We start from the raw sequence: 24,088 nt of genomic DNA on the forward strand, positions 1-24,088 counted from the left end.
TTTTGCACCACCAGCAACTTCCCCACCTCACTAACGACCCTTCTCTGCTCCTAGCGTGACCGTGCCACTGCAAGGAAGGCACGAGGCACCTTCACTGGGCCACCTGGCTCTACTGAGGGCTACCCACAGCGACTAGCCAAGCTGGGGGTTACCTGCAGAATCAGTGCAGTAGGTGGCCATGTCAGGGTCGCACACGGGTGTGCGTGCGCATCCCCAGTCACCAGAGGTGGGCAGCAGGACAGCAGCCTAATGGGATATGGGCTGACCCAGTGTAGACCCTGCCATGCCAGCTCGGGCAATGCTATCAGGCCAGCCAGGGACAGAAGAGGACAGGGAGAAGCAAACACGGTGTAATGGGAACAGCCTGGGAGGGCAAAGCGCTCTTGAAGCCTCAATTGAAAACCACGTTCAGGAGGGGACCGTGTGGGAAAAACCCTTGCATGACGATGCCATTAGTCACCGTGTGTCTGCAGACCTTTGGTTCCTGCTGCTGAAGGTCCTCGGAGGGGATGTGCAAGGCTTTTCACCTGATGGCTTCACCCAGAGGCTGCACAACTGCCTTGAGCTCCTAGGATTCATGTTTTCACTGTGAAAGCGTGCCTAGGTGCAATAATCGATACATAACGAGCCAACGGGCTGTGGCTTGGCTGCAGTGCCCGGCGAGGGAAGGGGGCACCGCTCGCCTTCCCGCAGCACCGAGGTGTGCCTCCATCCCCAGGGGGACCCGCCGCTGCAAGTGAAGTAGCCCGCTCGGCCCTCCCTTCTCTGCAGCAATAACAGAAAAAGGTCCCAGAGCCAAAATTGTCACATTTCATCTGACTCAGAGATTGAATTTCATCTCATCTCCGAAGCAATAACAAAACATCATCTTTATGAAAAGTTGTCAAGAATCTAATTGTTTTGCAAACACTATGGATACCTCTTCCATTTCAAGGAACAAGTGGGGTTGCTTTTGGTTTCGGAAGAATTGAGTAAGCATGAAGATTTCCAAACTTGCTCAGATACAAAACACTATTGTTATATAGTACAGTGAAACAGCTGTGGTTTATAAGTACCATTAATGTGAAACTTTAACTTAAAAAAACCCCCAACCCTAAAAAAAGTTAAAGGAACAGAAAACATTTCATCCATACTAATGTGAGGTTTCAAACATATAGGCTTTTAAGTGAATTGGCCATAACCACAACAATATTTCGGGTCTGACCAGAGCATATATTGTATGCAGATGTTAATTTGGCATTTGCATGCATACGCAAAGTAAAAAAAAATCTTTTCTACATGTTTTTTTTTTTCTTGAGTGCATTGCGATCTGGAGTCACTTTAGCTTTACAAACTGATTATAAACACTAATTACCTGAAAACATGCTGTTTGGCTTAATATGTGGCTTGTAGACTTAGGTTCTGCTTTATAAAAATGCAAAATTTAGCCAGCATGTTCACCCCGTCGCTCTCTCTATAGATATATACGTTTATAAAAGCAGAATGTGCTGATTTGTACAAAACCCAAATTCCCCTGTTAACCCTTTCGCTCCTGTTTGCCGGCATCATGGCTCAGGTGAGTCTATAATATTTTTGCAGAGGGTGGGTGGAGGGGGGGTTATGTGACACGGTGTGCTTTCTCTGGCTGTGGAGGTGCCCCCTGCATCCAGCCAGAGCTCAGCTGGGCTGGGCAAAGGGGCCAGGCGGAGCCATGCCCCACACGTCCTCCTGCCCATCCCAGGTGGATGGGATGCGAGCGGCAGCGCCCTGCCCGCCCCTGCTCCAAAGGCTGCTCCGCTGAGCACGTGGAGGTCTCGATAAACGCAGCCATACATAGAGCTGGTGGGTTTGGAAAGGAGGGACCCAACCCAGGTAAAACAGTTTCCCACCTGATTTTCCAGTGATGGTTTCAGGGGTGTTTCTAAGGTTGGTTATTCTGAACTGCCAGATTTACACAGGGGAGCAAACCCTGCATGGGGAAAACCCTGCACCTGGCTGCCCCAGTCTGTTGGCCCTCAGGAGGCTGGGGAGGGGTGTCCAGCACCGAGCATCTGCAGTGCTGGGGGTCTGCTCCACCCGCACCAGCATCTCCTTGGCCCAGAACAAGGACGGCCGGGGCCAGACGTTCCCCAAAGCACTGTCACCTGCTCTTTTTCAGTCTCTCTGCTCCACACGCTGAGGTGGGACGGGGCTCATGATGGCCTCTGACAGCTCTCTGCTGTCCCACTGCTTCCAACCGTCCCGAGGATGCGAAGGCGGTGGATGGGATAAAACACTTATTGTTCTGTGCTCTGAAAGAAATAACATTTGTGGAGCATGCTGCTGCTCAGGATGGCGGTCTCCGACCTTGGGCAATGTGGAATGAATTAGATGGTGGTAACCGGTTTCAGGGTAAAATGAAGAAAAATTAAAAGAAGCAAAGTTAGGGTGAAAAATTGCCTTATTCTTCTAACCAAACCTTATCTTTGCACTGGCTTTCATACCTAGTTAAAGGAAGCCTTACATTCAGCTGGCCGTTTCAGGATTTACTTCTGTTGTCTCTTTCCCAGAGGTGAGTCCTCATCCCAGCTTAAGCTTTCGCCTTCCAGCTGATAGCCGGTGTGTGAGCGAGCCTGTCTGCGGTGTCTCTTAGTTTAAGACAGATATTCCCACATGAAAAAAAAAAAAAATCATAAAATTGCATGGTACAAACATGAAAAACTTTATCAGCTTTGGATGACAGCTCGGGGAGCTGTGACCCCATGTAGCAGGAGGTTTGCTTGGCTGCTGCCCGGGACCTACAAGTTGCTGTGGAGCAAGGAGCTGGCCATGCCAGGGCTGGCGATGCTGAGCTCCCCTGGCTGGCGGCTGATGGATGAAGTTTTTACGGCTGTGCATCCTCCGCTGCTGCTGTATTAATAGAGTTATGCTACGCAGTTAGGGCTGCGGTCTCAAAGGCGAGGGGAAAACACAGATCTCAGCAAGAGAGCCCTGCTGCGCTGCTCCTGATACCTACCATCAGGGCTGAGCCTCTATACAGTCACCGCAGCCCTAATCCAGCCCTCTGCAGAGTCAGCCCAAGGGTTCCCAGGTGAGCTCAGCGGCTGTGGAACAAGTGCTGCTTAGCCCTCCATTTAATCTTCTCCCCGCTGATTTTCCATGGTTGCATTCGGGGGGGGAGGGGGCTCAGGCTCCTCATGCTTGCAGCGAAGGTGAGCCGGGGCTCTCTCTTGCTGCAGAGCGTGCCCGGGGAGGGTCTGGGGGTGCCGTGGGTGCCCGTCAGGCTTGCTTGCCATCACCCTGAAAGCATGAAAGGCATTTTTGGTTGTTTCGAGTTTTCATCTTCCGAGTATTTTTCTTGTTAGTTCATGCTCGGCTTTCATTCATCTACGGGGAATAGCGCCGCAGTAATGTGATACATCGCAAATATCACCATTTAAACAGAACCAATCCATTGTGAATGAAGACTTCTGCGAAGAATGGGAAAATAGAGCTAAAGGGCTGCTAAGTAAACTCTTTTATGTGTGACATTATGCAGGCAATGGTTTTGGAGTGTAAAAGATATTTTTCATTATATCAGTGTTATTAATTCCATCAGCTCAAACCGGATTGGTACATGAAATGGCTGTGCGTTTCCCAGGTTAATAAATCTGCATAGGTTTATTGTTCAGAATAAAACCTATTTTCCTCAGCAAATAACCATGATCATTTGGGGTTACAACCATTCCTCAGGAAATGCTTTATAACTAACATTTTTATTGGTATCATAGGAAATTCATATGCCAAATAACATGGGACTATAACTTTTATCTGACTTTAAAACAAAATCTGTTATCTTTTATGGCCAGTTTCATATAGTCCCACTATCAGTTTCCATAAAATTCAACAAGCATTCCTTATTCAGCCTGGAAAATCAATAACAGAGTTGGTTGAAAAGTGAAAATGTCTTTTTTTGCAAACATTTTTGAAATTTCTGAGTTGTTTCCATTTGAAAGCCTTTGCAACCGGCTGGTTCCTGGCAGAGAAAAACCCCTCTAATGCTCTTGATAATGTTTTCTGTTATACTTCTTTAAAACTGAAAGGACATACACTTCTGAGGACGAGGGGAAAGGTTTTCACAACATCATCAACTTTAATGGGCGATTCTGTTTTTGTGAAAGGTTTATTTTCCACGTTAAAACCTCGAATTAAACCCATTTTTGCCAGCGGTCATGTTCCAGACCAAATCCATAAAACCTCACTTAATTATCACATCGGTTCATTAAATTGATCCCTATTGATTGGATGCTGATGGGTCAATAGTAGTACTGACCGTAAAAAGGAGCTGTAATCACCAAGCAGAGGGGGGTCTGTGGTGGGCTTCAGCCTTTCCTCCCTTCTGGCACAGGTTTCTTGTGTGACTTTATTGCTTTTTGGAGGTATTTTTTGCAAAGCAATAATTCCCTTCTGTCTGCCTATGCCGTAGGTTCCAGCCGGAGGAGCGGTACTGCAAAACAGCAAAACTTACCACCCGGCTTAAAATTCAGAGGTGAGTCTTATTTTCTCCCTATGTTTTCCCTTAACCCCCTGGTCTTCGGGACAGAGAGAGCCTAATATCACATTTTCATACAGCACCAACCACTGCAGGGATCTCGGTCTCATTTGGAGTCATTTATGCATCTGCATTAGACAGTCACTCATTAAACCACAACTTAAAGTTGTAACAGACGTGGAGAGAGCCCATGAGCTCATGAAGCCCATGGAAGTTCCTGCTGCTGACCTCTGCGAAGGATTTTACCCAGAAGTCTGGTTTTTTAAAGTCTTTGGGAGTTGGTCAGGATCAGATACAATGGACGATTAAAAGAAAAGAATTACAAAATGTTAATTTTAACTCGGCAGTGCCGTTGCAGGGCCTATTGCAATGATATTGCCGTGCCTTTGCACAGCCGGTGTCTGGGCCAGCACCCGCCGGAGTGAATGGGGATGTCCCCTTGGGATGCGGGTGAGGGATTTAAGCTTCGTGTTTGTTTTTTCAGGCAGCGATTCAGTAAGTGCTTTACAAAACAAGGCTCTGGGAGAGACACCCACAAACCTCCCATCATCAATGAAAAGTCATCTCTGTGTCTGAATGGGAGAGCAGCTCCTCTCAAACCACCGGAGGTGCCAGTGATGCTGCGGGGAGAGGCTGTCTCTACAAGGGGGGGCATGCTTAGCAGGGGGAAAAAAACCCACAAAAAACCTGCCTATTGATGGAAATCAGGTTTATTTGTAGGAAAGATTAATACTTAATACAGTTTATCCTCAAAAGGTCACTATAACCTCACGAACATCCTGCAAATCTTCTGACTCATCGCTGAATTGCATCTACTGTAAATGATGTTTTAAATATTTCACAGAAAGTATTAGGCCTCTTATATAGAGAGGTGAACTGTTGTTTTTTTCCATTGTAAAAAAAAAAGCCCCATTTCTTCAGCCAGGAATATGATTTACAGAGTGAAAAAGTTAAGCCCATGATATATGTGAAATAGGTAATTGATAAATCATAAAACAGGTTGAGGAGAAGATGGAAAAATACTTAAGCTGGATGAATTCTACCAAATTAAACCGGGCTATTAAATTGTCGAGCATCCTGCTTAATAAAACTGATACACTGTTTTGTGCTGGACGTTTGCAATGGTAGAATAGCTTCCTAGAGCAGAATGCATTTCATCTGCTGGAAAATCTGACGTGAGGCGAAATTAAAGTTTTGATCTAAGGTCTGCAGCTGCTCGTGAAGATAGGTAGTGAGACGCTGAATCCTCTGCCTGCAGATAAACGAAGTAACCAAGGTTCTGCGCCTGCTACCAAGTGTCTCGGCTGGGCACGGAGCCCCGGGCTATAGGTGATGCTGCCCTTTAGGATAAGGGGCCATATAGAGTAGTCACAGCCTGCAGTTTTCACTGCACCAGCTGCACTCAGGCTCTCCCGGACACATGTGAAAATGACACAGCATTAAGGCAGCAAAGGAGCAGCTGTTATTTCTGGGGAAATCACACAACAGAACCTCATCTGTGGGAAGAAAGGTAGCTGTCTTCCTGAAAGGCTGCAGAAGGGCTGCTGTACCGCGGCTGCTCAAGCTGGGAGTTGCTGCTCTGCTGAAGCGAGGGGAAGAACACGCGGGTCCCCAGGGTGGGGTGCCGCTGGGATGGGACCCCCAGCAGTGGGACACCCACCCAATGTGGATGCTGCGGCGCCCGCAGGGCAGCTCTGTACAAGGTGGGCTGGGGTCACATACCGGTGCAAGAGCCCCCTGGCTTCATCCGCTGCCCGGCTGAACCCTCAGGAAGGTGCCCACAAAACCAGTGGCAGTGTGAGGCCCAAAGCCCATCACTGCTGCTGCTGCTGAGCTCACGGGGACTGAGCCCCCGTCCCACCCACCCACGACTGGACCTTCTCCACCCTAGAGCAGTGGCAATCAAGGAATATTGGGCAGATGCGGTATATGAGCAGAGGATGCGGTGCCAGTGATCACGTTTTGCATAAGGAGCAAAGAACTTTGCAGCTAACCAGTCAAGGGGTCCCAGCTCACCTCTTACCATGGGCTGGAAAGTTTCCCGGCATGTGCAAGGCCGCCTGCATTCATGTGCCCAGCTGCCTGTGGGAGACATCCACCCCTAAATGTTGGCAAAGGGAACAACCAAAACTTCTCCAGCAGGACAGACCGCATGTGTCAGAGTGTAAGACATGGCACCCATGACCCGCCAGCTCTTCTTCTAATTTCCAACAGGCATGTAAAGAGCACTGAAGGTAAGTAAAGCTTTTCTGCCTGTTCTGAGTTGATGACCAGAGAGAAGCCTGTCACAGAGCCGCTCGGCACCTGGAAGGAGCCAGATATCCTGACAATTTGTTAAAAGACTCTTTAAACCAACACCTGGCAGCTTCATGGGAAATGCTAATAACTATTGGTACAGACGTGGCAGCTCGTTATCTCCTTGGGGTTAAATTACCCCATTCATTCATGCCTGGGAGGACAATGAGCATGGCAGGCAGACTTAGAGTAATCCCTGACCCAGCCCTACCTGCGGTGACACCGGGGCGAAAGAGGACTTTTAGGAGGGTATCAGTTTCCACAGTAAACTTTCCCAGCAGCAGGGAGCTGCGGAATTGCACTTCTGCCTCGGTGGGGAGCGAAGCAGCCTCGTGCACCGCTTCGGCAGGTGGCTGACAGGGCTGCCGAGCCCCCGCAGCGCCTGGGCTAAGCTGGTGCACCGCCGGTGCGTCGGGGTGCCAAGGGTAACCTGCCATGGGCGCAGAACTCTTGTGGACTGTTTTGCTGGTCCTTCGTTACAAATCCCACCCAGGGCCATAGACCCAAAGCTCGCTGCATTGCACCAGGAGGCTGGAGAGGAGATGTGTGGTCCTGTGGGACCAGGTGGGTTGGTGACGGGGCATGTCAGCATGGCTGCACTTTTCTTCTGGATTTGTGCAGGAAAAGGGCCTGGCTTGACCCCGGGGTGGGGGTGTTTCTTGCAGGCTTTCAGCCTGATCTGCCCTGGTAATGCCCGGAGAACGGGTTAGTTGGACCAGGCATGAGAGATGTGGGAAATGCAAGCTCAGACCCGTGGGGGATGGCTGCTGGCAGCAGCATCGTGTTTGCTTTCCTCAAAGCAGGCATGACTTTTACTCTTTTTTATCTTGGCTATTGTCTCTCCCTATTGTCCAAACACATTTCTTACCAGCTGGTAATTTATTAAGTGTATGCTGTAACACCCAGCTGTATCCCATGCCACTGTAAACGGACTTAAATAAACTCTGCTTGCTCAGGATGGAGCAACCGGCCAACTCGTACTAAGTGCAGGCACAAAAGAGGAGAGAACAGTGAAGAGAGTACCACAGAAATGCATTTAAGTAGCAAACACCAACAAAATCAGCACCGACCTCAGCTAGTCCCTGGACAAAGAGCTGGCCATCTAACACGAGCCGAGTTTAACACTGGTGCACGGGAGGAACGTGAAGGGATTGGAAGCGACTTGCAGGTGATGTACTGGCCAACATCCTCACCCTAAAGAAGAGCTGTCTCCCACGTGGTTACTACCAGATGCGCTTTTATCACTCCTGAACGGCTGTCGGCTGGGGAAGGAAGAGCCGTAAGTGCCCGGTGCCGCTGGAAGCGTGCGGCCAGCGCGGGCACTTGGGCAGCAGAGCGCAGGGTTCCGGAGGCTTTCCTTGGAGCAGGAGAAAAGAACTATGCCTGGGCATAGGGGTTGTTTCTTGACACTGAAAGTAGTTTCATTTAAAAATGGAGCTTTAGAAGAAAAGAGACACTCTTCACACTTTCAGGTCAAAGTCAGCTATTGATTTCAGCTAGAAAAAAGCACAGATTTTTCTTTTTCTTTTTCTTTTTCTTTTTCTTTTTTTTTTTTTTAAATGTCAAAACATTTCACTTCAGACTTGCTAAAACATTTGACATTTCCCAAGCAAAACCTTTAAGCCTTTTGTTTCCAAACAGCATTTGTTTATTTCTAAACTGAACTAAATTAAAAAACAAAAGTCAGAACAAAAGAGTTAAATCATTCAGCAAAGCAAAACAAAGTACTTCGGATTGGAATCAAAGATGATGTTTCAGGTGGACCCAACATTACATGTTTTGGGTTTTATATTTTTCCCCTCAAAAGCTGAGATTCAACATATGCTGTTTTGTTGTGTTTTGGTTTTTGGTTTTTTTGGTTGAGGTTTTCTTTTGGTCTGGTTTGGCCAGGGAGCAAAAAAATCCATTATTGGCCTGGTTTGATGAGGAGCTTTCCCACAGACTCCCTGGTGGGACAGATGCCTGCTGCTCCTTCCTTGGGATGGGCATGCTGAAGGGAGAGAGGCTCCCTTGGTGGACGGGACAGGACAGCTGCCCTCATGCAGGGCAGAGAGCAAGGAGGCTTGTGGCCACCGGTCCCAGCTGCTGGGCACATGCGCCAGCATCTCCAGATCTGACTGGTTTATAAAGCTTCAAGCGAGGCTCGCGTCCCTGTGCCATCCGACTGTGGCTACTTTAATTCAATAATTAACGTGAGTCCAAGTTAACTTCATGTCAGCTTGCAGCCCGTGACACGGCAGACACGCGTGAGCATCCATCAGCGGCATTACACCATCATTAGCAGAGGTTTGGGTAAATACGCTGCCCAAGTATTTGATTACTGGCTGGCTTTCATGCTTTGCTTTTGGTTGTTATAATGTCAAACTTCAAATAGTTGCTTTATTTTTTCTGCCTGGGCAAGCAGTTTGTTTAATGCCATAAAACAAAAAAGGCCACACTGATGACATATTTTGATTTTTTTTTTCCTGCCACTGATTTTTTTCCCTTTAGCTGTGCTTGACAAATGAACAGAAATATAGGGATGAAAGAGAAGAACAGAGTGAGGGAGAGAGAGAATAGAAAACAATAATAGTTTTAAGTATAACAAATTGAATAAATATCATAAGGAAATAATCAAAACTAATGTCCCTTGTTGCAGATGCTGAAATGTTTTGTAAATCGCATTTGAAGGGAAAGGTATCTTTGCTTTATTTTCCTTCTTTTTGATGCTGTGACTTCCTCAGCTGGAGTTATCATTTGCAGAGATGGATTTTGGGGTGGAAAATCCTGTAGGTTCAGAAAGCCGGGACGTGGTTCCTGGTGCTGAAGTTCTACTTCAGGACATCACTGCATGTCCGACCCTGCTTTCCCAGGCACAGCTGTGCCAGGCTCTGAGCTTCCTCGGGTCTCTCCCTACAAGCCCCTGGAGCGAGGGGATGCTGCGCCATCCCTATTGCATGGGAATGCTGCTGATGGGTGTTTGACTCAAGAAAAAGGCAAGATGTAGGGGTTCTCACTGAAAGGCCCCCTTTGTTCAGGGGGTTTCTCACCCATGTGCCCTGACCTGCCAGGAATCACTGGGTCCTGGAGGGGTGGGCCTGAGCCGCACTGGAGGCATCGCTAGCAGTGCTGTGGGCTGCGAGGAGCTGCGTGGGCACCCTTCTCCTACGGGGAGCCCCCCGTCCCTGCTGCTGCGGGCACATCCCTGCCTTCCGCAGACGGTCCCCCCAGCAAACCTGCTGCAAGCCTGCTAGAGAGCGACTGGGAGTGCTAATTGGATTGTATCAAAACTGCATATTTCATAAACATTACATCATTTCCTTGCTGCTTTCAGCAGACTGATTCAACAAATGTTTTCTATTTTACTCCAGGATTCAAACATGAGATGGGCTCAGAACTTGGCAGTAATTTACTTGCAGCTTAAATTTATGACATATACAAACATTTATATTCATTTAAAATGAAAGGCAGAGCTGCACAAACATTTTTCATCCATTTTTTTACTATATGTGCTGGTTTTACCTTCTGTAGAAATTATTATATGTCTAGTTATATAGCCAAGGGAAAAAGAGAAAAAAAAAAAGTTCTTATACTTCAGGGGAAAATGTGTACAATTAATATCAGTTTACACATCTGTAATAACATAAAATATATACACCCGAGGTTATATGTCATGACATAAATCATAACAGGGTCATAAAGAGTTATTTAAGAACCTTGTAACAGATTTTATTAAATAACATTATCAAATATTAAAGCTTTGTGTGAATAAGTGCTGCAGAAGGGCTGCACGAGCTTCCTTTGCCTGGTATATAGCTGTAAACAAATTTTCCCAATAAAGGCTAGAAAGATGGACCAGATTCTTGGCTACTTTCAATGAAGAGCGATCGCCTGGCTCTAGCAGGGCTACCCCGGTTTATCCAAGCCGCGGATTGGTTTTCTGTGCAAAACCCCTGTGGTCTGAAAGAGGTGACGGTAAAGGGACGGTTTGCCCTAAGGAGTGGTAAAAGCTCTGGGATTAAAACGGAGGAGGAAAGCCCCTCTGCTCACGGGCACTTTGGAAAGCCTTGCCACCTTCCAAGGGATGCTGCCTTCCCAGCATGGTCCTCCCAGCCCCTCGAACCAGGGGCAGATGCCAGGGCTGCTCTCCTCTAAATCCGCCTCAGCTCCTAAGGCACCAGACCTTAAAATCAGGGTATTACTTTCACAGTAAAAATTATTGGAAGTGCTCTCAGAGATCCCTGCATTTGCCTAAAGGTTTATTTGCCTCTTTCCTGCCTTTCAGGACTGTGCGCTCAGTATATAATACTTGAGAAAATTGGCTTTCTGAAGTAGAGGGGTAGGAAATACAGCACCAATAAAGTTTTACATCCTTTCTCTAATATATATTTTCTAAAAAATAATTTCTCTGCACAATGTATTTTTCTTCGCAAATGTGGAGTACCTGAGACTGCGGTAGGGTATAAAGATTTTATTGGCATCCATTTGGGATGGTGCAAGAAAGCCCTCTCTCCCCCCTTGTAAAAGTTTTAATAAAATAAAATTATAGAGCATTTAGGAGAAAATTAATATCTAATTTTGCTGAAATACCAGAATACCGCCAAGCCTGCTCAGCCTCTCAATAAACAAAGGAACAAGCCAAGGAGTAAATGAATTTAGCTAGGCCAGCCTCCCGGCAGGGACTGAAACGCTAGACCCGGCCCTGCTGGGAAAAGCTGTGGCAGGGATGGAGACCAGGGCCTGCTGGCACTGCGAAGCCCACCTGCCCCTCTCCCCCTTCCCAGGCACTGTGTCCATGGGACCATCTCTGCGACAGTTAACTGGGGGCTGGCACACACCCAGATGCTGTGGTCCGTGGCCATCCACCCAGCTGTGGGCATCTCCTGCTGCCCGCTCCCTCCTCTTGCAGTCCTGGAGGAAGAGCAGCATCTCCCAAGGGTGACTCATGCTACGGGGAGCTCGGAGGACCTGCCCTGTAGAGGCACCTTTCTTTCCCGTGCTAGATCAGACCTATTAATTCACTTTGAGATGCCTGCCAAAGCCAGGTGAGATCAGTGTGATCACGGGAATGAACAGCTGGAATTCTAGCCATAGCCAGGAGAAGGCAGGCAGCTGAGGGGACGTACTGTGTGGCCCAAATCTACACAGGGCATGAAAAGTTTATTGCTGTTTTATAAGACTCTGTTGAGACCTTCTTTAATAGAGAATTCAGGAATTTGGTCATCCATGTGTGAGGAAGCTCAGCTGGGGCTAGAGCCAGAGCAGAGAAGAGCTCCAAGAGACCCCAGCGAAAGGAAAGCCTGTCTTTTAGCCAAGAGAAGTGAAAGCCGAGAGCTGATAAGGGTTCCTGTCAACAGCCACGTCTTGGGGCTGGAGAAGATCCAGCAAGGCCAGCGCCAGCTCTGGGCAGGTGGATCTCTGCTGGCCCACAGCTGGAGGAAGGTTCCCAACCGTCCATGGAGACGGTCCTGAACAAGTTTCCCATACAAGCTGCGGCCATGAAAAGCCCATGTGCGGAGGTTAAGGAGGTTACAATGCCACGCGGCAGCCTCCAAGGCAAAGATGCTACCACCGTCCGTGGGAGTGGGAACGCTGTCCCCGAGCACTGCCCTTTGGTCCTCCACCCTTCCACTCCAAACCCCTTTAGCAAGGCCAGGGGAAAAGCTAGTCCTGGCTGTGTATCCCTCCTGTTTCCAATAAAAATATGTTTTGGTTTGGTAAATATCAGCAATATAGCCATTCGTTATATATATACTGAAAATAACTTGCTTGTGTTATTATATCAAAGTCATTAGGCATCGCATTCAATACGCATACAATATTAATTCCATATAAACCAGGGGGTTAGTAAAAGTGGTCTGACTTAAACAAAATAAAATGGGCTGACTTCGAAGATATTGGTTGCAGATAATACAAGATTTTTTTGATTAAAACGTATAAGAATTTGAATAAGAATGCATTGTTTGGAATACGTTTCCATTGGTCTCCAAAAGAATTCCTACTTGCAGATATATGTGGTTTGAGTTAACAGGCGAAGGATTAAAAAAATACGTTGGTTTGGGCTAATTCTTGTAATTATATATTTTTGGTAAATGTAAATTGATTTGGTATAATAGGTCTGATTGGAAAATTACCTGTTTGAGATGGGAAAATAAAAGAGACTGTTGGACAAGAGTTTGAAAAAATGTTGGGTTTCAGTAGGATGCTTTGCTCTGAATGAAAGTCTGTTTCAATAAAAACGTTGATTTGAAAATTGTGGTTTTTAGTAGGATGGTATTTGATCCATTAAAACTGTATTGGTTTCATTCTTTATGTTTGCCTTTCGTTGAAATATATCGGTATGAAGCATGAAAGAAGCATGTGTCAGGCATTACTCAGAATAAATAAGGGGGGTGGGAAGAATAGCGAAGCAGCAGCAGCTATAATTGTGAGCGCAAGCCTAAATAACCCAAAGCGAGTCCGTGTCACGTGGCCCTCCCTCTGGAAAAAGGCAGAGCTGGGCGCAGAAGGCAAAGCCCCGGCGTGACGGGCAGAGGGAACCCAGCCTCTCCCCTGGAGAGCCGGGAGAGCGTGGCCACTGGTGTCACTGGGAGGAGGATCAGGCCCCAGGAATGCAAAAATGGAAAATATCTGCTTTATTAGATCAGCCCGTCCAAGGGATTGTTCCGCGGAGGACGGGCGGAATTGCTTTGTCTGGCCCAAATTTGCATTATACCAGTGACAGGGATCCTACCGCTTCCCTCGGAGGACTTTTCCACATTCTAATTGATCTGATTGTTAGGAAATTGTTCATAAAATTAAGAATCTTGGAAGTAAATGAGGGAACCCAGGCAGAACTGCTCCACGCAAAGAGCAATAGCCATATGGAACGAGTTAGGCTGGGGAAGGCAACCGAGCAGTATAAATGAGTTCAAGAGACACTCAGATTTATTTCTGGAGAAGGAAAGGGACTGGGAGTATGATGAAGAAAAGCAGGGAGGTGGGTTTAGCAGGCATTTAAAAAAGGAAGGCATGCTTGAAAGGAGGACATTTGCAGAGAGAGCCCTCGGAGAATATTTTTCCTAGGACTTCTCATTCTTATTGATGTTTGGCACATGAGAAGATCCCACTCCCTGTCACACAGGAGGTGGAAGAGGTTCCATTTTTTCTTGAAGAAGGTTTCATTTCAGGGAAAATCCAGCTGAAGCAGTGGGTTATGCACTCGAGGCATTGCTTGTGTCATGCTTCTCTCTGAACCTTACATGTGCTTTGCTGGCGGCGCACAGTTAAATCCCTGGAATTTGAAATTAAAAAAAAGACCTACACTCTGAGCCTTTATGCTTGAGGTGTGTGACACCTCTGGCCATTCCTGGTGGCCAGGAAAGCCAGCTTGGTAGACCACTCCAAAGCCAACTCCTGCAGAAGTCCTCCACATCTGCTCAGCAATCCCAACCTGCTGTCCCAGCCCTGATCAAAGACCATGCTTGTGGAAGAACCAATGCTTATAGCTTGGGGTTTGGATGCTTGGGGACCCCAGATTCGATGCCGGGGCTCCCTGGGGAGGCAAGCCAAGAGGACAGGGCTTACGGCACACAGCCGGCGGATGCTGGGGTTCGTGGCAGCTGCAGCTGTTGCAGCATGTGGGCTCTGGTGACCAGCCCGCTCCCTTTGAGGGAGCAGGGAAGGAAGAAGAACATGGTCCGTGTTGCTCTTGCTGCAGGATATTGTTGCAGCAAAGCCTGTCCACACAGGCAGAGAGCACAGGTACTTGCTGCAACAGGGTGGGAGTTACACAATTCCAATAACAAGAGGAAGAATGAAAACATTGCACTTAACGCTGTTAAAATTTCAGCCAAATTAAAAACCCAATAAATAGTAACCCAACAGCTCTAGCTGCAACCTTCTCCAAGCCTAATGACATGGGTAGGCGATGTACAGTGGGGGGCTAACTTAGGGTTATAAACTCCGGTTATAAATAGGCATGCCTGGTGGAAGTAGAGGCATGTCTGTAAGGAGTTACCAAACAAATCACTGCCATTTTCACCTTCGCTGGCAGGCCTGGATGAAAGGTGTCACCAAAACAGAGTGGCAGCTCCGTGCTGACAAAGGCTTCCTTTCTCTGCTGTCCATCACCAAAGAATAGCATTTCTGTCACTTGACCCTGCCAGTCACATTAAAAAATGAAAACCTGCCCAGGGGACACATCAAAAATGACCCCCCCCTTTCTTGTCTAGAAAATAAATTAGTGTTTGCAAAGAGCCGCTTCAGATGGACAAGGCTGGGGCAGAGCTGGCAGGAGCCGCTGGCCTCGCTGGAGCTCTGCCCTTGTGCACGGGGCTGCACTTGGGCTGTCAGCCGTGATTAATTCTGCCACTAATGCAAGGCCACAAATGCACTTTGTCAAACGCTGGGGAAAAGCCCAGGCGGGCCAAGCACAGCTTTCCTGTGCTCCAGCCACTGCTGAAGAAACGCTTTTGCGACAGCGAGGTCTGAAATTCCGCGTCAGTTCTCTGTGAGCAGGCGGAGAGCCTGGCCAGGAGGAACAAAGGTCTAAAGAAAATTAACTCCTTGGCGGGGGTGACAGCCAAGTAAAGTAAGTAAAATAACAAGTTTTGCTATTTTACAGTACGCCTTGCTTCCACGAGGACAGGTGGACACCCTGCAGAATCTGACATTTTATCGAGTCTTTATATTATGTGGCATCATGGAGCATCCTAAGAAGGAGCTGCAGGAGGACAGTGACGGCTCTGCGCTCCCTGCCGTGGTGAAATGCTGGGAGGCAGCAGCCCCTGCTGAGTGGTGGTTTGGCTTCCAGAAATCAGGGGCTTCATCCCTCAGCATCCCCAGCTCTACCCTTCATTATTCCCATTAGGGCTTAATAGCCCTTAAGGACTAGCTACATGTTTAGCTGGAACCGCCACTGCTTCCTTACGTACTCCTCTCCACTGCTCTTGGCAAGCTGCTACCTATTTCCAGTAGGAACTGTTCTCACTGTAATTTAAGACGGTTTCTCCTCTTTCTGTCCAGCATGGAAAACATATTCCTGCCCCTGCCAGGCAGCCCTGTCCCCAGAGGCGGGATGGGTGCCATTGGGCTTCTCAGCTGGGCATCAGCACCTCCTACCTGCTACTGCCCAGCTGCCAGAGAAGCTGCAATAAGGAGTGCTGGACCTCGCTCCATATGGACTATTCCATATGTTGGGGATACCGCTAAGCCCATATGCCATCACACCCAAACCAGCCGGTGCCCCTTCCTGCTGCTGCGGCGCTGCCGGTCCCTTGCAGCTGTCACCAGCCACACTCACTGGAAAGTCATTTCTGCAGACCAGAGGAACAGGGGTTTGCCTTGCATGTTAATTAAGGTACCGCAAGAGGAGGGTAAGGCTGACAGAAACCTGCACCTCCGTGCCCCGGGCAGGTCAGGAAGGTGCCTGCCTGCTTTGCCTGCAGTGTTCACTGTGACGCTGGGAAATCAGCGCCTAGATAATCCCTGTGTTTGGAGCGATGAGGTTAAAGGCAAGCTCCAAGACAAAACCTGGCATGCTTTCTGCAGCGATTCCCATGGAGAGGAGCTTGTCCCATCCTGAGCCACGTGAACTCACTTAAGGATGGGCACAGGATGAGTTTCACGCTCTCATCAGTTTTTGCCATGAGGCTGGGAAGGATGGATACTCAGGACTGTGGTTTGTAATGGGGAGAAAGGAAAAATCAGCCAAAAATAGCATGCTCAACACTCTTCCAGGATCCTGTGGTTTGAGACTATTCCAGGGTGCTTTACCTTCCTACATAAAACCAAGGATGCTCTTCAACATGAACTTATCATCTAAAACGTCTAATCTTTGTTCAGACCATCACCAAACCTTAAAGTCTTACAAAGACCGGTGTTTCATTTCTTCTGATAAAGGGAGCTGAGACCAGACCCCCTTGCTCTGCCGCTGGCACCACCTGGAGACGAAGCCTTTTGCTTTACTGGGGGGTGCTGAGGAAAGGTACGCATTTCATGGGGCAGGATCGTGTCTTAAAAAAGCATCCGCAGTCCCTCTTAAAAAAAGCTGGACGGGTTCCACAATACCACACACCCTGTAATTGCTCTTATTTGACTCCAAAACCAAAATGAAACCTGGCACATGCTCCCAACCGTGCTTGCTTACATGTGAATATTCCTTATTTGCGCATTTTAAAAGTGCGCTGCTGCTCTTCTCTGATTTTAGGTCCAGATAAAAGTGTGAACAACGGCTTCACTCACTGCCTTGTGAGAAGCCCCTTACTGCCATCAGTGTGACTTTGGGGTCTGCATTTAAAAAAGTGTAAGCAGGATCATTTCAGCCTCTCTGAGAAGGCTGCAAAACTTACTAAATAATATGCTGATGTTGCAGATTGGTTTAATAGTGTTGAGCTCTAGTTAAGCATTTTAATGTGCATGTTGTAAATAAATAATGGAGGACACTGCTTCTTTAACATAGCAATAATTATTTTAAATTAAACCCTCGTTACAAAGAAATTAACTTTCACCTTGCTGACTCCATCACTTATTCCGGAAGAGCTGGATCACACTTCAGTGGGAGAATTCTCCACAGTTGGAAAGTGAGGACTGTACTCATTTGCAATGGGCATGAATTATTGAAATTTCCATCAAAAAGGAAGAGCTGAAATTGCAGGCTTTTTGCAAAATGCTGCCATCAAATCCTTGCAAGTTTGTTCCGTGTTTGAATTTCCCGAGTTTTGTGTGGTGAAAAATCTCCCCCGGTACATTCCAGCCAGATTTTTCAGATGTTGCTCCATTGGTCACCTGTTGTTCCAACTTAATCAAGTGAAAATGTCTTGCTTGAAAATACCGTGTTTCCTCGCCTCATTTGTAAGGCTCAGCGCTCGGGGCGCAGAGGGGCTGGGGCAGGGACCGGGCTGAGGGGCTGCGGGGCTGCCATGCCTTGCGCACCTCTGCACCACCCACGCAGCCCAGGGGGAAAGCATTTCACAACGATTTTATCATTCCAGTGTTATTGACAGCAATATGTTGAATCTCATACTTGTAGAACCAATCTCAGGCTTTTTCGAAGTTTGATTAGTTTTTTATGTTCGATGTTGCTACCTCCAGTTATTTTTGTTGGCTGCTTTCAGGGTGGGAATAGATAAAACTGTCCGACCCCTACCAAGAATTTACCACCTTTCCTTGGGGTTTCCTGTTTCTGCATGGTGCTGACTCTTTTTATGAGCTTACTGTAACTACAAGAGGACTAAAATAACGAAAACCACAGGATCACCACGTCCAAGGTTCATGGGAAAGTAAACACCCCTCGAGCCATCCTTAGGTGCAGCATATACATCTGGAAACGTGGGCATGGAGAAGAGAGTGATGCTTACCTGGGCGGAGGGGAGCCCGCCTGGTGGTCCCATCCCGGCTGCCGTCAACCCTTGGCAGCGTGACAGCCTCTGCTGTGGGGGAAGGAGGGCAGGCTGTTCAGAGCAGAAATCAAAAGGCATTTCACACTCCTAATAAAACAAAGCTGATACTTCCCATGCCTATAAAAACTCGATCGAACAAATCAAAACATTCTGTATTGAATGTTTTATTAAGTCTATTTCCCGGTGCGCCCCTGTGCCTACCTTACCCCCCCTGAATAAAAAAGAAAAGGAAATAACTTTTTTTAAGGATGGAGATGAAATCAGGCTTGGTTCTTTTTGCTTTACAACTGCCTCAGAAAAACACAGGTATTCACCCACCCCAGAACCCTGAAAACCAAGGTGCAGGGTGAGGCTCTGAACAAACAACGAGCAGCACAGCTGCGTAGCTGCTGACGTCCTCCTCCTGGGGCTCTTGGGCAACACTGCCCCGACCTTCAGATTTACTAAGGGGAGCAAGGTGAGAGATATCAGATATATCTGGGACGTGTTGGCATCGTTGCTCCCTGTTTGTTTTTATATCTACCAATATTTTGACCTAAAGGAGGTGGGGGGGGAAAAAGTTATTTCCTCTTTAAAGCTCTCTGAGATCTGTTGTGGAACAAGGCACTTTGCTGGAGCGAGGAGAGCAGGGAGCTGCCCAAGAGACTGGAGAGCACTACTTGTGCTTCGAGGACTACAGCCTGAGGGATAAATTCAGCCATAACATAAAGGGACACGGCGGCTTCCACCGAAAGGAAGCCCATAAGCTCATAATGTGGCTACTTCTGCGGAGATCCTGTTAAGAACTCGGCTCTGTTGAGATGTCTGTTGACTGAACAGGGTTAAAAATTTTGGGGATGTCTGAACTGCAGGAGAAAAGGGTCGGGAATAAAAGCTTGGGGAACCTCAGTGGGCAGGCACTCATGCCCAGCTGCTGCGTCCCCTGGAGTATGTAGGGTTAAAGCACGTGTACATGACACAGGTCAATACAGGAGATGACTCCTACCAGCCTCTAAACTCTTTGTCATAGGTCACGATCCTTGCCACTTGATGCTATATTGCTTTCTTGGGGAAGGGGGTGACATTCCCACCATTGATGTTTCATGTTGCTGAGGTGGCATTGTGGGGAAGAGGAGCAGGGTTTATATTTCAGCCCCGCTGAGCTACTAAGCCTTCTCACTGCAAAACTTCAGAGACCATCCTGGGCAGTGAAAAAACACTTCATAGGCAGAAGGTGGCCCTCACCACCCAGCCTGAGCCCTGCTGTCTAAGGGACGGTGCCCTGGAAGGATCATATCTGCAGGACCTTTCAGTAAAAGTTAAACCCCACTTTGGTGGGGATGGAAAAGGGGAAAGCACCCACCTGGGTGCCTGAGTTTGGCTCTGCAAGGGTTTGGTCTTGCAGAGGTGGTGACAGCCGGCGCCTGGCTGCCGACACGTGAGCAGACCCACCAAAGTCAAGCATCAAACACCTGCTTGAGGGCTCCAGCAGCTCGAGGGCAGGAGGTGCTGGCACATCTGGTGAGATCCAGCCCCACCGGAGTGCTGGAGGTACCTTTCTGGAGCTGGCCACTCATTCCCTCTGCCTCCTTGAAGGAAGCTGGGCAGCAAAGCTGCTACATCAAGCCCCAATCCTTCCCACCCAGCCAGCACTGCAGCTCTGTCCCGGTCCCCTGCCAAGGTGCCAGGAGGTCAGTGCCCACCCTTCACTTCTAAAAATAGGTTTTACCCAGTTTTCACCAGGATAAGCAGATTTACAGTAAACAGGAGTTGATTTATCCTGTCCTCAGGAGAAGGTGTTGCAGGGAAATTGATGGATGGTGCAAGGAAGGGCTGTCCAGTAGGACGGATGGTTTCAATCAAAAGTATATTTAAATAAAGACTCAAAAAGAAAACCAAGCATTTGAGCACTAAGCCCTTTCAAAAGTGTTGTTAATGTTTGCCTCAGAACGTACTAATGACTGAAGTACAGGAGGAAAAATGGAATGTAATATCATAATTGTGCTGTCCCCTGAAAATTAGGCTGCATTAGAGCCACCCAGGAAGCGTAACTGAGCATCTGGAACCACACACATGTTTGCGGGATGGCAAAGCCGCCCGCCGCAGGGCCACCCGTCCAGTCTCCGCCACTGCCGTGCCTGTACCGGCAACAGTTGGCCCGGCTCCTATTTAGGTTTCCTGCAACAAGGTCAAATAATTGAGTATTTTAAACAGTTTCAGGGTAATTGTAATGAATGCGGCTTCCTCTGAAGGTTGCCTGCTATCTCCTTTGAAGGAAAAAAAAAAAAAGTTGATAACCTTAATCTTTAAAGTAGTTTGAATTATTTCCTCCCAAGCCTTTCTCTAAACAGATTAAACTCCTATTTGAAATGGAAGTAGATGTTTACTCTTGTAAATAAGCATTTTCTCTTGTATCTAACAGTAAACAGATTAAAGGATTACGCTAAAGACCTTTCAAAATTTTAGTATTGGGGTCCTGAAATCTTAGCGTTTGATATCCAGCCCTCACCGTATACGGGCAGGGAGAAGGTTATTTTCTCCCATCAAGTACATCCTAAATAAGGAGATTTAAAGTCTTCAGTTTTGAAAGACTTCATTCTTATCTGCCCTGTTGCCACTTCACACAAGCAGGGGAGTATATGGAGCTTGGAGCGTAAATGAGAATCAGACATGAAGACTTTATTTTAAAAAGTCACAGTATGGGAAGAATTTACTTGATTTCTAATAATATATCTAACATACAATAAAGCAGACCAGCATATTTCATCCCCTGTCAAGAAAGTTTTGTCACTTGGTAATTTGTTTTAATATATTAGTTTCTAAATATAAGAGCAGTCAATCGATGCATTATTAATGTGATGTGTACGTGTATAAATATTCTTTTAACTTCCAGGATGGTGGATATTAATGTTGTGGCATTTGAAAGCATGAGGCATTTGAAGTGCTCGGTCCCGAGGCAGGAGCCGTACCGATTGCACCGAGCCCCATTTATAACTCCTCTGGCCGGGGAACGAAAGGGCTTTGATGTAAAGTGTCGCTTAAAGGCTCTCATGAATGGAAAGTCAGGTTTATTCCCCCAATATTTCTGGCAGCAGAATGCCTCCGTCAAGCGCAAGGGTTGTTTAGTTGTTGGAATAGTGATGTTTAAAGAGGGAAATACTCGTTTCTGAAATGGTCAGCAGTTGCACTGAGGAGGGGGTCCAGACACCACCTGGTTGCTTTACCCCATTATTTAAAGATTTTCATTATCCCTACTAACTTTTGCTTCCTTTTGAGTAAAAGGAGACTGCAAACAGCCCGATTTAGCTCTTGTCTTACGGATTTGCTGCAGAGCAGAATATTTCAAAAGATGTGGGGACATTCTGCTGTGAAGGGAGGGAGATGTCACCGTAACCTGCTGCGGTGCCAGATGGCTGCTCTTCTATTGGCATAAATCAATATTTTTACTTCAATGCCACTGAGGATGTTAAGATATCATCAGATTTACCAACTGAATGTATGATATTCACTAGTATTACAGATCTGATACCATACTTTCCATATAAACCACATCGGGATCAACAGGATTGTATTGGGTGGAAGTCAAAGACAGGGTGGTGCATCGCACTGCTGCTGCCCCTCACTGCATTCTGATTTTAGCGACCACCAAAAAACCCAAGAGAAGCCATATATGTAAAGCAAGGTACATCAGCTACCTCAGACCTCACAAAAATCAAACCGTACAAGATCAACCTGGAAAGCAGAAGGACACAAGGAAAGTGCCCTGTCTGGCAGGGCTAAGGCCATTAAAAAAGCATTTTTTCAGTAGGTGAGGAATGAGCCTGATTCTAGCAACTAAGCTAGCCTATTCAGTTGCAAAAGGGCAATAATAGCACAGAACCGGGAGAGGCTGAGAAGAGACATTTCTTTTTGCCTTTTGGCAATAGCCAGAAAATACTGTCAGAGCAGGTGACAGCGATGGAAGGCTTTCCATTGCAGAGTGGGATGCTGAATGGGAGCTGCCCCTCTGAAGCGCTGCACAACCAGTAGGCTAACTGGGGTGCAATGGTTTGAAAGGAGCTGGCTGAAGAGCCACTCCAGCTCATGATGGCTTCCACCTAGAGCCAGAGCACTGCTTCGAGCCGAGGGGAGGAAAGGACAAAGTGAACAGGGTGAGCAGCACCATCAGAGACCCTGCCTGGGGTGGGTGTGTTCGTGGGTTTTGCTGGCACAGAGAGCTGGACTGGTTTTCTCCCCCATCCAGCAGTATCGGGGTCTTTTTCCCCCAGCAAACTCCCCCCTGGCAGGCTTCCGAGGGATGCTGCTCCCTCCTTGCTCATCTCTGCTCCCTCCTGCCCACAGCGAGCAAAGCCACAGGAATAATCTCATTTTCAGTTGAGTGGGTAAACCAGGAGAACAATAACAAACGAAACCCCAGGCATATCCCAAATTATTTTGGATCAACCAGAAGTGAAAGGAAAAAAAAAGCAGTGAGGTTTTTTTGCCAATAAAAAAAAAGGCGGGGGGGGGGGAGAGAAAAGCAATGCCCAAGTTTGGATTGAATTAAATGCCTTATTTCACCCCAAATGAAACAAGCTCATTTTGTCTTGGGGGTTGGTTTTCCCCATTTTGCATGCTAAAAGCAAGCAAGTGAGCAAACAAAAACATTCATTTTAACTACATTTTCACTCAAAACATCACTTTGGAATTACAATTAAAGATACCAACATGTATTTCAAAATATATATAAAAAAATAAATTGCAAAAAACCCCACCCCAAGCTGACAATTTGAATCTGCCTTCCTCATTTTAACCCCTTGCCAACAGGCTGTGCTGAATCAAGGCCAAATTAACGAATAGCTGTGGTCACCCGAAACTTTCCGTTTTTTCAACAAATGGTCTACTCAGTCAGTAAGTTGTGCCCATCTCAGCTTTGCCAGGATCTGCAGTTAATTACCCTAAAACCTTCAGAATTTCCCTTTATTGCAGAATGTGTGTTTTTTCCTTCGGCTCCAGAGGCTTTTGCTTTTCCAGCCAGTGAAATCAACAACTCAGCATCACCCCTGGGGATGCTTCTACCTGAGGATGAAGTCAAGCTGCCTCGACCCTTCCCATATTTTATTAATTTTAAAAGATTTAAAATATATATCTCTATATATATTTCTCAGCTAATGCATTACAATATGGTATATTTATAACACTGTACGGTAAGTAAATGCGCAATGGATTTGGTTTGCCATTAAATTTCTCTCCTTTATTAGTTAAAACTTGAAGTCGCTTCATTTTAAGCATGGAACTTTTCCTGGGTGAAATCATGGCAGACAAGAGTATTTAAGAAAGTATTTTCTCATATTAACAGCAAACCTTAAATTAATTTTTTTTTTTTTAAATTATATATATGTATTTATATATATAAAAATACAAAAAGTTTTGCAGCACACACTACCTGACATGAAAATAATAAGCTTTTAAGTGTAGTTGGAAGCAGTCACTAAAACCATGGGAGACATGATTTTTATTAGAATTTAGATAAAAAGATTTAATGTTTTTTAATCTACGAGACCACTGGAGGTTAAACTCACCATCTGAAGTTAGTTTGTGTTTTTCATATACTTTTTTTCTTTTTTTTCCTAAAACAGATCTGCTCATTTAAAAAAAAAAATAAATAAGTGAAGGTCATCAGAGCCCACTCAATAAAGTATTTGGTTCACCTTCATTTGGCTTTGAGAAGAGGCCTGTGAAGGAACAGGAGCTGCACTATGTTATAAACATCTTCTGGGGGTTTCAGGGTGGTTTTCCCCCTGTGGCTGCAGGCTGGACAGGCTCCGACGACCCTTTTTCAGGGTTTTTTTGGTGAGCTGGCAGTATTTTACAAGGCTGTCAGCCACAGCCCGCCTTATTACAGCGGAGATGAAATGATGGTAACTGGAATTCCTTCATCCATAAATTCCACTTGCCATGGATATTTCCACATTCATTAGGAGGA

The sequence above is a fragment of the Falco naumanni genome, chromosome 12, assembly GCF_017639655.2.
Source record: "Falco naumanni isolate bFalNau1 chromosome 12, bFalNau1.pat, whole genome shotgun sequence".
NCBI classification, from domain to species: Eukaryota; Metazoa; Chordata; class Aves; order Falconiformes; family Falconidae; genus Falco; species Falco naumanni.